Below are 14,166 nucleotides of genomic sequence, written 5' to 3'. Positions count from 1 at the left end.
TCCTTAACAAGTCCCCTAAGCACATGGTGTAGTAGGGAAGGACGAATAAGGCCTCATATAAGCCTTTGAACAATCAAACTACGCTTTCCAAGAGGCCTCCTCTACCTTAGGGCACATGGCGCAGTCATGAAGCCTTAAGCCTTCATCCTTCCCCCTTCCCCAATGTGCTATGTTCCTAGCCTTTCTTATGACCTTTCCACTGAGTACATGGCATAGTAGAGAAGGTTGAATAGGCCTTCTCTCAAACCTTTACTAGTCAAACTGCACTTTCAAGTGTTTCTCTCTTTTCTTTAGGGTGTATAGCGCAACCTTAAAGCATGAAGCATTCCCACCTTGTCCCTTCAGCTTCCCCCACTGTGTTGGACCAAGGTGAGCTCCTCCTCATAGTGCATGGCATAGTAAAAGTGAACATTGGAGCATTCCTAATCCATTGATGAGTTTTAATTCACCCTCCTAATCAAGCTTCATTCTTTTAACCCTCTCATAGGCCTATCATGAGCTGGTCATTCCATGAGCTAGGTAGTGATATAATAGATGTTTTTAGGACTAATTTCACTTTGTCATGAATTATTTTCATTGGCAGGAGTACCTTCCTAGCATGACAAGGTAATTCTCAAATCAGATAACAAGGAGAAAGCATAAATAAACACCTATGGAGAAGAAGAACAAAAGAGAGCTATCATGGGGACATGAAGCAGATCATGGACTGAGACATAAATAATACATTATATAAGTACCTAGAGGATTCTAATATTGATAAAATAACCTATAGAGGGTGAAGGAGAAGAAAAAAGTGGATCCTTCATGAAGACGAAGCATAGATCAGATCTACCATCAATAATGCAAGATGAAGTAGCAAGGAAGAGAACTTGGCATTGCCACTTCATCATGAAGTCCATGTCATCATTGTCAAGTTGTTCAAGTGTTATCATAATAGTCAATGTGTGTTCATGTGTCATGCCACATCATCATGTGGAATGTAATGATGTCTTCTAAAGAAAAGGAAAAAATGTAATGTGTGGAATTCCAAGAATCATATGTGGAACATGAAGAGTCACATAGTCTTATATGTCCAAAAATCACATAGAGAAGTCCAAAGGTCATTTAGAAGTTCAAGAGTTGTTTAGAAGTCCAAAGGACATATTAAGGAGTCCAAGAGTCATGAGGGTAAACCAAGATTCAAGGGGATATGAAAGGTCATTCCTCTTGTTATAAAAGAAACCTCATAACTCAAGAAAAGGGATTTTTGGAGGCTTAAAGCTTTGGAGAGCTAGTCTTGGCTTCTCTACTTGGCATATGAGAGAAAAATATTCTTTGGAGAAGCAAGAAGTGAATTAATGTTCCACTACTGGAACTAGTGCCTCATCATTGTAATTGTGTACTTGGATCTTTCACCTAATTGAAATTAAATGAGCCAACACATTTTCATGCATGTATCACAAATGTTTTAGGACTATTCTTGGGATGTTTATGATATATGTTGTGTTCATATGTACTATTGAAATTGAACTATTTCAGTGGCTTTGGTACTCATTTTTTTGAATGTATGTTGTATTTTCTTTAATAATATTTATGTGAACTATTTTTCTAACGAATATTTTCAAGCTCTTGCGTGTCTCTCTTAGGTTAGTATTATTACTTCTTTCCAGAGACTCACCCTCATCTCCCACTCATGAAGGTATCCTTTTACACATTGTAATCAGTGTTTCACAATGTCAACTTACTTGCTTGTTCAAAGTCTATGTATATGATATCTTATGATATCCATTGAAACCAAGGTGAACCTTTGTGTTATGGTGGGAGGGTCGATGCTCTGAATGTGGATCCTACTCCAAATGTTGTGAGGTCTAATTAGGACTTCACACTAGGGAGACCCACTGTATGTTGGCGGTATCTAGCACCGTCAAAACTCTTGTGCTAAAAGGACGACCAAATGACAATATGTGCCCATTGAGTCTATTTTGAATCTCATATCTTAAATGGCTCTTTCCCAAATCATAATCCCAGAGTGCTTCTATAACCTACCTCCTGGTAAACATTCAAACTCTACGGAAATTGTTCATATCTTGTCCCAATTCATCTTTTATGGCGAGGGTGGTACATTTTTATCCAAGTACATAAATAATTTTCTTAGGTTTTGTAAATTTCAAGAAATCGATGATGAAGATGTTGTGTTTACTCTATTCACCCTCACTCTTGAAGGTTGTGTTAATCGATGGTGTCATACCTTACCATCTTCTTCCATTCATTCTTTTGATCAATTTCTTAAGGAGCTTCATCAAGATTTTGATAGGTATGATTACCGAGTTGTTTATAAAAGAATCAATCAAATTAGAACGGATCCTAATGAATCAATTGAGGATTTTTTCTAAAATATTCCTTCACTTATGCTGTGAGTTTCCTCAAGAAGATATGGATTGGGATTAAGAAATTTTTTGAAGATTTGGTTTAGAATTCTTTGAATCAGTGTGAATCTAAACCTCCAAATGTTCCTGGTTACCCAATTTTTACAAACTGTGAGGCAACTCCAATTTCACAGGAGGAGCCTATTATTCCTTTTGTTCCTTTTCCTCCTCATTTTTCAGTATCAATTTGGGTGCCTCCTTGTGATAATGTTGAAATTAGGAAATATGCAAATCAAATTGTTGATCTGCCTCTTCAACCTTCATCCACTTCTCATGATCCAGTTCAAATGGAGGAATATTTGGAATGTTTCATAAAGATTATGGTGAATACTAATCTTTCCATTCCACAATATGGTATTGAAACTCATAAATCTAGTCTTGAATATGATTTGGATTCATGTTACCCTCTATCATCTTTTTCTCATGATCCATTTCCCCTAGATTTGCTTGATGAATCACTTCCAAATACAAATAATGATCAGGTGCAAGGTAGTCATTATTCATAAGTAGAGGAGCAAGAAGGTGTGGATTATTTTTATCTTTCTTCTCTTTTCAAAATCCTCCGTGTTAAGATAATGTTCTCCCATCCTTGGTTTATTTTGAATCTAGCAATCTCGATGATGAATCAAATGAAATTGATTTTCATAATCAATATGAAGTCTTGGAAAACCTTTATTTTGTTGCTTCTGAATCCATTATTGTATGTAATGATGGTTTCTCAAGTGAACCATTTGATCTTTCGGTTCCTCAAGAAAATTTTGTTTCGAAATATTTAGATCTTGAATTTATTTCGATCAAAGAAGATGTTCTTGTGGGAACTTCCTCTTCACCTCACTATCCCTTTTGTTCCATATTTTTTAAGGCATTAAATTGTGATGGAGATACTCCATCTACTAAGTTGGATTTTGAATTGAAACAAGGTAGTGGGATCATCCATGGTAAAAAATGAGCTAATGAAATCATTGAGTATCCTTTCCATCCCTTATCATTTCCAATTTTGCTTGAAGAAAATTCTTCTATTCAGGTTACTCATGTGGTTCATTCAATATATCCATATCTAGGTGCTCAATTAGAAGAATATTATCACTTAGGTAATATTTTTGTTGAATATGTAAATTCTGGTCAAATCAATGATGTAGACGGATGCCATTTGGATAGTAGTGATCTTGTCGAAATTATTGGTGGTAGTTTTCCACACACCATGCATCATTTGTTTCAATTTTAAAAATACACTTCTACAATTCTTGAAAGTTTCGGGACCCACCAGGAATTTGAGGCACTTCAACTTTCATTGATGGTTAGGTCAAATCCTCATGAATTTAGTAAGGTCCCCGAACCAAATAAGATTTGGATGATTTCGTTGGATGTAAATTCACCTATGAAATTTGTGTGGTATTTCGGGTATAACTTGGCAAGTTTTCAAGATTTTGTTTCCAATCAGATTGAGCATTTTGTTTCAATGGATCATTCCTCATGCAAATATATTATATCAAACTCAGGTTTGGGATGCATACCTTTCATGGATGTATGAAGTTGTGAAGTTGATCATTATAAATATTATCTTTGGCCTACGAATTTATGCCTATCAAATACTTTCTAAAGTAATCAAATCTTATATTTCTTGTGAATATTATAATGCTAATCATTTTCATTTTGGCACCATATCTCCTCTTGAGTGTTAATGAATGCTTGTGTTATATGGTAATCAAGTTCCTCTTTTCAACCACTACATCTTGACCGGTTTCATGTGTTTTCCATTTTGGTGTTCCTTTTTAATGGTTATGATGTCAGTCTATTTGTTAACCAATCACAAGTAGATGTTTTGTCACATCGAACATATGAGGAAGATGATTCTTTCATTCAAATCACATGCAAAGCCATTCAAACTAATCTATCTTTGTTGTCTCCTAACCGAGAATATCATGCCTGAATCAACCTTTATGATCACGGTTCTTGTCCTAACAAATGTTGTTCAATTGATAATTTTACCACTGGTGTACCTAATTATGGTTGTTTTACATTAGTTGATCTTTATGGTTTATCATCTCAATATTTAGACACTTTTCAAGTAGTTGAGGGACTTCAGCCTTCGTTGATGGTTATGTCAGGTCCTCACTATCTTGACAAGCCTTCTGAATATGATCAAATTCATTTTCACTTACAAGATTCTCATCTTGATCCCATGCCATTAATTGAAAAGTTATCTTCCCAAGTATTTTAGGATTTTCAAGAAGACAATTATGAATCTCATGCTCTAATCTATCATCAGTTAGAAACATCTTACTTAGCAAGTCTATTTGCTAAAAAAAGTTCTGATCTCTCTTGATTTTTCTAAGCAAGACAATATAAGTGTAGGTAAATTCATAAGGAGCCATCAAGGTTTGTTTGCTTATGATTTTAATCAAGAAGGTAAGGTAGAATGTTGTTTAAAGATTGTACATCTTCCTACATCTAGGCAATACCTTGAAGGTCGTGTGCAAGATTTTTGAGCTTCTATATTTTCTATTACACATGATCATATATTGGTTATAATTTATCTTATCTTTTTGTTAGCAAGTCGGGATAAATTATAGTGGATTCACTGGAAATATCATTACAATTAGCCCTAAACTTCTAGCCAGTTAGGTTAGGAGTAGGCTTAGTTTCATTTAGTTTCCTTTGCATCGCATACACCTTCTTTCCTGCTCCCCATTTGGTCTTTGCAACTGTTTTGTTTTCGTATGATAATTTTGGGTTCAATCTCCATTTTCTTTGTCTCTTGTTTCTTCTTTTGGTTTTGTTATGTATTTTCTTTCATGCCTATTTAATAATACCTTGCATGAAAGATACTTCTTTTTCCTCAAAAAGACAATGTGGAAAAACTTGAAAAGGGAAATTGTGATGACAAAAAATGCTTGGCTAATTTGTTACCTTTTCTCTATTATGGGTCTACACATATTTAAATTTAATGATGTCTAAATGGAAAATATGATCCACTCGAATAAAAAGCCTTTGGTAGAATTATAAATCCCATATCTATTCTAGTATCCTCATCCCTCAACTTGGTATTGCAAGTAAATGGTGTTTTTTCTTGCTGATCCAACCAAGTAGAGAAAGTTAAGAGGAAAATAAATTAGTGACAAAACCAATAATAGAGGTCTATATTACCTTCTTTGAAGGAAAAATGTCCCCTTCTCTCAATAATTCGGGATCCCTCTTCCACCCATGAAATAAATAAGTGCCTAAGCACAATTCTAAAAATAAAATAAATAGAGGGTGAAAGAAGAGAAAGGATTCCTGTGCAGAGAGGTGAAACATTATTGAATTTAGGCTTCTGTGATCCATATCAATTTTTTTGAGGAGAGTTTTCGTCGAAAATCGCATCAAAATTCATTTGTCGACATGTTTCAAACCAATAAGTGTGGTTCATTGTCAGGACAAGATGAAGAACCAGATCATGGCTATAATTTAAATAGAGAGAGTAGATCAATCAATGGCTAGAAAAAATAACTACTGTTGACCAAGGACATGGACTGGGCAACAACTATAATTAACTTGACCAAGAGAAAGGGACAAGAGAAAATAATTATCTAATTAAATAATTAATTAATTAGTTTGTTGTTAGAACTATTAATTTCTATAAACCTAATCACTTAATATACTCTATATTATTTAAACCTATATAAACTAAATGATTAATAATTAGATAACTAAGCTAGTTATATAGATGACTAATAAAATCAGTTTATCTATATAACCATATAAGTAACTAAATATGTAGAATGGAAATGAAATGAAATTATGTAGCTATTTTTATTTTATTTAGAAAATTCAATTACGAAATTTAAATATATCTTTTTATTCCAACCATGAGATTAATGGGGATTAAAACTAATTAATGTTTTAATAAACAATCAAATAGTTATTTGATGTGTTTATAATTATTTTAGTTAAGTTTAGTTATAATATTATTTATTTATATAACAAGTCCAATAAAGTCAAGTAAGGGGGATTAAAACTCATGTTTAATAACCAATCAAATAATTATTTTATATGTTTATAATTATTTCAGCTATGTTAAGTTATAAAATATTATTTATTTAAGACCAATAGAGCAAAAAAAATAATATGATGATGATGATGGTTAACGTCCGCTAAGAACAAACATTGGTCTATCGGACCTAAAGAAAAAAATTATTTATTTTGATTTAATATTTTATTCCTATGCTCAAAAAGCTTGGAGAGAAGCCTCCCGAGCTCACTATAATTTTGACATTGTAAAAGGCTAGGAAGGTCAGTATTGTAACAAAGATTGTGAAACTGATATATATATATGTGTGTGTGTGTGTGTGTGTGTGTGTGTGTGAACAAAGGGAAACAACCACCATTAAGAGGAGGAAAAAACCATAGAAGAAAACACAAAAACAATAGAGAAACAAGGGGGCAAGCTAGGAGGAAAGGGTAGGGATCCAATAGCTACTAATCTTCCATCTGTCATCCCTATTGAGAATACTCGGCTTCCTTTCAATTTCTATGGCCTCTCTAAAATTCTGGTGATGAAAATGTGCAATTTTGGAAATTACCTAGGCTTCCTCAATACAAATATGGTGCTTAGTCTTCTATGCATGTTCTGCCAGGGCTGAAGACCGGGTCCTTCCATGTTTGATGTCGGCTGAGTGCTCATGAATTCTTTGATTAATAGAGCACCCAGTTTCACCAACATAGGGGGTCCCACATGAACATGGAATCACATAGACACCTTTCATGTCCTTGGGGTCAACAAGGTCTTTTATCGATTGAAGGGAGCTACAAATGGTGTTAAGGGGTCTAAAGGTTGAGGGAACATTATGCTTCCTAAGGATCCTGTAAATCTTGTCAGTGGTCCCTTGGATGAAAGGGATATGAACACCTGAGATTCGATCCTTAGGGTATTTTTTAATCTTGGGACCTCTACTAGCCTTAAGGAAAGCTTTCAAACCTTGGTGTCTACTATAACCATTCTTAATAAAAACATTAAGGAGATGGGCTTTCTCTTTATCAAGGTTCTTTATATCAGAGATTCTGAGTGCACGAGTAGGTAGTTTGTTGAGAACACCCAACTTTTGACCAGGGAAGTGACGAGAGGTGGCATGAAGATACTGCTCAGTATGAGTTTTCTTTCGAAACACTTGGTGGGAGAAAGAGCCGTCATCATTCTTCAAAAAGAGGACATCAAGGAAAGGAAGGCACCCATCAATTTCTTTCTCCATAGTAAACTTTATGGAGGAGGATTTATTCTTGAGACGCTGGAAAAATAGATCTAGCTCTTCTTGGCCATGAGACCAGAGGACACCAGTGTCGTACAAAAATCTCTTCCAAAGCTTGGGCTAGAGGCGGGCTGAGGCCAGGGCCTTGGACTCAAGGTCTTCCATAAAAATATTAGCGACGACCGGGGATGGAGGCAAGCCCATGGAAACTCCACAAGTTTTCTCGTAGAATTCCCCTTAAAAATAGAAAAAGGTGGAAGTTAGAGAAATCTCAACCAATCGAGCAGTATCAAGGTCAGTGAGGCGGTCAATGACCTAAATAGCCTCCTTAATAGGGATGCAAGTGTAAAGGGAGACCACATCAAATCTCACAAGAATGTCCCTAGGGTAAAACTTTATGTCCTTTAACTCATTGACAAATGAAGAAGAGTCTTTAATGAATGGCTCTGTAAGGACAACTAAGGGATTGAGCTTAGAGGCAAGGTATTTGGCTAGGAGTTAGGTTGGCCCTCCTATGGTGTTGACAATGGTTCTAAGGGGGGCCCCATATTTATGGATCTTTGGAAGCCCATAGATTCTAGGCGTGATGGGGCTACTCTCAATAATCTTATGGAAAAAGGACCCCACAGTGTTACTAGACTTAATAGATAGAGTGATTGTTTCGGAGATCTTTTTGAGAGGATTATTACTAAGATTTTTATAACTATCACTATTGCAAAGATGATCTAACATCTTCTTACGATACTCCTCCTTATCAAGGATAATAGAAGCCCCACCTTTATCGGCTTTAAGAACCACGATGTCCTTGTTTTGGTTCAAGGATTTGAGGGCGTCAAATTCATCCTTGCTAATATTGCTTCTAGGGGGTTTTGCCTTCCTAAGGATAATAGCACAATCTTGCCTCATAGTATCTTTGATATTATCAGGCAAGCCCCTAATCTCAAACTCTACTTCACACATAATATCTTCTACAGGGATTCTTCTAGGAGCAAGAGCAAAATTTAATCCCTTTTCAAGAAGACTATAGACGAAAGGAGGAAAGGAGAATTTAGAAAGATTGATTACCTTATTATTATTATTATTATTATTATTCTACTTTTTATTATTATGAATAATAAAATCATTATAGTTCTTATCAAACCAAATTTACTATTATTCAAAATATTACTCGCATATTTTAGGTCATTATTATTCTTATTACCTAATTTTATATCATCCAAATTCAACAAACTATTATTATTATTATTATTATTATTATCATCATCATCATCATTCCATTTTCTATTGCCATCAATATCAAAAGAATTATTATTATAATTGTTCCATTTTCTATTGCTATCAATATCAAAAAAATTATTATTATTATTATTATCATCGTTCCATTTTTTGTTACTATCAATACCAAAATCATAAAATTTATTATCAATAATATGTTTACCATAACTAATGCATTTTAAATCAACATTGTTTTTATCTAAAATTTTCAATCCATCCAAACACACCATATTATTATTATTATTATCATCATCTTCTGCAATACTATTTTTAAACTTATAACTAGTCATTTTACTATTGTTCATAAAATCAAAATTTCTATTACCATAATTATCATTGGATCCTAATCTAAATTTACTGCAATGAATATTAGGGCTCAGCAATGAGGGCTTACCAGCAAATTTTTTAGACTCATGGAAAACACGGGAACCCTCGGAGGATGGAGGGCAAGACGCATCGAAAGGTTCCAGGCCAGATTTAGGGGAGGGAGGGTAGGACACATGGCAAGGATCAAAGCCAAATCTAGGGGACGGAGGGCAGGACACATCGCATGGATCAAGACAAGATCTGGGGTAGGGAGACTAGTTAGCCTTGAACGGAACTGGATAGAGGGGACCTGGAGAGGAGGTCGTGGGTAAATTTCCATCCTCTTAATGATTGCTCCTCGGTGGGTATAGATATTTCATCTGGTGAAGCAGACAATGCCCTTGAGTTCCTCCTTCAGCTCCCTAACCATTCTCTCTCTATTCCTCCAATTCCCTACATGGATCCCATTCCACAGTGCAGCCAATTAAATGCCTTGGATTCGGTCCCTCATGTTCTTCCCTCTATTCGAAACTACCCTTTGGTGGATCGTTCCTTAGACCTGTTGATGGCCTTTTCCCCTCCTACTATTTCCCATCCCCACAGATTCAACCCATCTCATTTCGATTGCTCTGGCACCTATCTCTAGCCAGCCTCGACCAATATCCCGTCATTGACCTCCTCTCTAGGTCCCCTCTATCCAATTTCATGCAAAGCTGACAGGTCTCCCTCCCCCATATCCTGTCTTGATCCATGCGATGTGTCCTGCCCTTCGTCCCCCAGATATGGCCTTGATCCTTACGATGTGTCCTACCCTCCCTCCCCCAGATCTATCCTGGAACCTTTCAATGTGTCCTACCCTCGCTCCCCTGGGGGTTCCTGTGTTTTCTGTGAGTCCAAAAACTTTGCTGGTAATCCCTCGTTGCTGAGCCCTAATATTCATTGTAGTAAGTTTAAATTAGGATCCAATGATAATTATGATAATAGAAATTTTGATTTTATGAACCACAGTAAAATGACTGGTTATAAGCTTAAAAACAATATTGCAGAAGAAGATGATAATAATAATAAAAATAATATGGTGTGTTTGGATGGATTGAAAATTTAGATAAAAACAATATTGATTTAAAATTCATTAGTTATGGTAAATATATTACTGATAATATATTTTATGATTTTGATATTGATAGTAATAAAAAATGAAACTATAATAATAATAATATAAATAATAATAATTTTGATATTGATAGCAATAGAAAATGGAACGATGATAATAATAATAATAGCAGTAGTAGTAGTTTGTTGAATTTGGATGATATAAAATTAGGTAACAAGAATAATAACGACCCAAAATACGTGAGAAATATTTTGAATAATAGTAAATTTGGTTTTTATAAGAATTGTAATGATTTTATTATTCTTCATAATAATAATAATAATAATAATAATAATAATAAGAAGGTAATCAATCTTTCTAAATTCTCCTTTCCTCCTTCCGTCTATAGTCTTCTTGAAAAGGGATTAAATTTTTCTCTCTCTCCTAGAAGAATCCCTATAGAAGATATTATGTGTGAAGTAGAGTTTGGGATTAGGGGCTTGCCTGATAATATCAAAGATACTATAAGGCAAGAGTACGTTATTATCCTTAGGAAGGCAAAGCCCCTTAGAAGAAATATTAGCAAGGATGAATTTGACACCCTCAAATCCTTGAACCAAAACAAGGACATTGTGGTTCTTAAAGCCAATAAAGGTGGGGCTTCTGTTATCCTTGATAAGGAGGAGTATCATAAGAAGATGTTAGATCATCTTTGCAATAGTGGTAGTTATAAAAATCTTAGCAATAATCCTCTCAAAAAGATCTCCAAAATAGTCGCTACAGCGATTAAGTCTAGTAACACTGTGGGGTCCTTTTTCCATAAGCTTATTGAGAGTATCCCCATCACGCCTAGGATCTATGGGCTTCCAAAGATCCATAAAGATGAACCCCACCTTAGACCCATTGACAAAACCATAGGAGGGCCAACCTACCTCCTAGCCAAATACCTTGCCTCGAAGCTCAATCGCCTAGTTGGCCTTACACAGTCATTTGTTAAAGACTCTTCTTAGTTTGTCAATGAGTTAAAGGACATAAAGTTTGACCCTAGGGACATTCTTTTGAGTTTTTTATGTGGTCTCTCTTTACACTTGCATCCTTATTAAGGAGGCTATTGAGGTCATTAACCACCTCACCAACCCTGATACCACTCGATTGTTTGAGATTTGTCTCACTTCCACTTTTTTCTATTTTGAAGGGGAATTCTATGAGCAAGCTTGTGGAGTTTCCATGGGCTCGCCCTTGTCCCCGGTCATCGCTAATATTTTTATGGAAGACTTTGAGTCCAAGGCCCTGGCCTTAGCCCATCTCCGACCCAAGCTTTTGAAGAGATTTGTGGGCGACACTGGTGTCCTCTGGTCTCATGGCCAAGAAGAGCTAGATCTATTTTTATAGCTTCTCAACAATCAATCCTCCCCCATAAAGTTTACTATGGAGAAAGAAATTGATGGGTGCCTTGCTTTCCTTGATGTCCTCATTTCTAGTAAAGATGATGGCTCTTTCTCCCACCAAGTGTTCCGGAAGAAAAGTCATACTGACCAGTATCTTCATGCCACCTCTCATCACTTCCCTACTCAAAAGTTGGGTGTTATCAACACACTAGCTACTCGTGCGCTGAGAATATATAATATAAAGAACCTTGATAAAGAGAAAGCCCATCTCCTTAATTTTTTTATTAAGAATTGTTATAGTAGACACCAAGGTTTGAAATATTTCCTTAAGGCTAGAAGAGGTCCCAATATTAAAAAAGACCCTAAGGATCGAATCTCAGGTGTTCATCTCCCTTTCATCCAAGGGACCACTGATAAGATTGCTAGGATCCTTAGGAAGCATAATGTTCCCTCAACCTTTAGACCCCTTAACACCATTAACAGCTCCCTTAGATCAGTAAAATACCTTGTTAATCCGAAGGACATGAAAGGTGTCTACGTGATTCCAGGTTCATGTGGGACCCCCTATGTTGGTGAAACTGGGTGCTTTATTAATCAAATCATTCATGAGCACTCAACAGACATCAAACATGGAAGGACCCAGTCTTCAGCCCTGGAAAAACATGCGGAGAAGAATAAGCACCATATTTATATTGAGGAAGCCTGGGTAATTGCCAAAATTGTGCATTTTCATCACCAAAAGTTTAGAGAGGCCATAGAAATTGAAAGGAGGCCGAGTAATCTCAATAGGGATGACAGATGGAAGATCAGTAGCTATTAGATCCCTACCCCTTCCTCCTAGCTCGCCCCCTTGTTTCTCTCTTATTTTTGTGTTTTCTTCTGTGGTTTTTTCCTCCTCTTAATGGTGGTTGTTCCCCTTTGTTTTTATTATCTATATATATATATATATATATATATATATATATATAGATATATTGCTCTATTGGTCTTAAATAAATAATATTTTATAACCTAACATAACTAAAATAATTATTTGATTGGTTATTAAACATGAGTTTTAATCCCCCTTACTTGACTTTATTGGACTTGTTATATAAATAAATAATATTATAACTCCTAGAAACCAGAATGTCTATTTCAGGGCCAACTTAGCATTATTGAGGTATGAGATTTGTAGGATTAGAAGAGTTCTTGATCAACTTTCAAGGCATCTTCTCTCCTTGCATCTGGAAATTTCTAGCATTATTCCCGCCTCCCTGTGGTCTAGGGTCGATGCCTGTTCGGCTCTAAAATCACAGCGGATGGGAGATATTTGGAGGCAGAAGCAATGTTTAAAGTTTCTTAAGTTATCTGAAAGGTATTCTTCCTTGGGCAAGCCGTCGCATAGCCGAGTTTCCATTAATCAAATACCTTCTCTTCGGTCGTGGGTAAATGTCCATCCTCTTAATGACTGCTCCTTGGTGGATATAGATATTTCGTCAGGTTTTGGTGAAGCAGATGGTGCCCCTGAGTTCCTCCTTCAGCTCCCTCACCCTTCGCTCTTTGTTCCTCCAATTTCCTACATGGATCCCATTCCACAGTCCAGCCAATTGAATGCCCCAGATCTGGTCCCTCCTATTCTTCCCTCTGTTCGAAACTGCCTTTCGGTGGATCGTTCCTCAAACTTGTTTATGGTATTTTCCCCTCCAGCTATTTCCCATCCCCGCGAAGTCAACCCATCTCATTTCGATTGCTCTGATGCCCCTCTCTAGCCAGCCTCGATTGATATCTTGTCACTGACCTCCTCTCCAAGTCCCCTTTGTCCAGTTCCGTTCAAGGCTGAGTGGTCTCCCTCCCCCAGATATTGTCTTGATCCATGTGATGTGTCCTACCCTCCGTCCCCTAGATTTGGCCTTGATCCTTGCCATGCGTCCTGTCCTCCCTCCCTCTCTCAGATCTGGCTTGGAACCTTTCGATGTGTCCTACCCTCCCTCCCCCGGGGGTTCCTGTGTTTTCCGTGAGCCTAAAAACTTTGCTGGTAAGCCCTCATTGCTGAGCCCTAATATTCATTGCAGTAAGTTTAAATTAGGACCCAATGATAATTATGATAATAGAAATTTTGATTTTATGAACAATAGTAAAATGACCAGTTATAAGTTTACAAACAATATTGGAGAAGATGATGATGATAATAATAATAATATGGTGTGTTTGGATGGATTGAAAATTTTAGATAAAAACAATATTGATTTAAAATGCATTAGTTATGGTAAACATATTACTGATAATAAATTTTATGATTTTGATATTGATAGTAATAGAAAATGGAACAATAATAATAATAATAATAATAATAATAATAGTAGTAGTAGTTTGCTGAATTTGGATAATGTAAAATTAGGTAATAAGAATAATAATGACCTAAAATACGCAAGTAATATTTTGAATAATAGTAAATTTGGTTTTGAACGGAATTGTAATGATTTTATTATTCA

The sequence above is a fragment of the Pinus tabuliformis genome, chromosome 9 (assembly GCF_031772625.1).
Source record: "Pinus tabuliformis cultivar Carrire ecotype Pingquan chromosome 9, CPIR1, whole genome shotgun sequence".
NCBI classification, from domain to species: Eukaryota; Viridiplantae; Streptophyta; class Pinopsida; order Pinales; family Pinaceae; genus Pinus; species Pinus tabuliformis.
The sequence above is the reverse complement of the archived record's forward strand: the minus strand, read 5'-3'. Positions refer to the sequence as shown.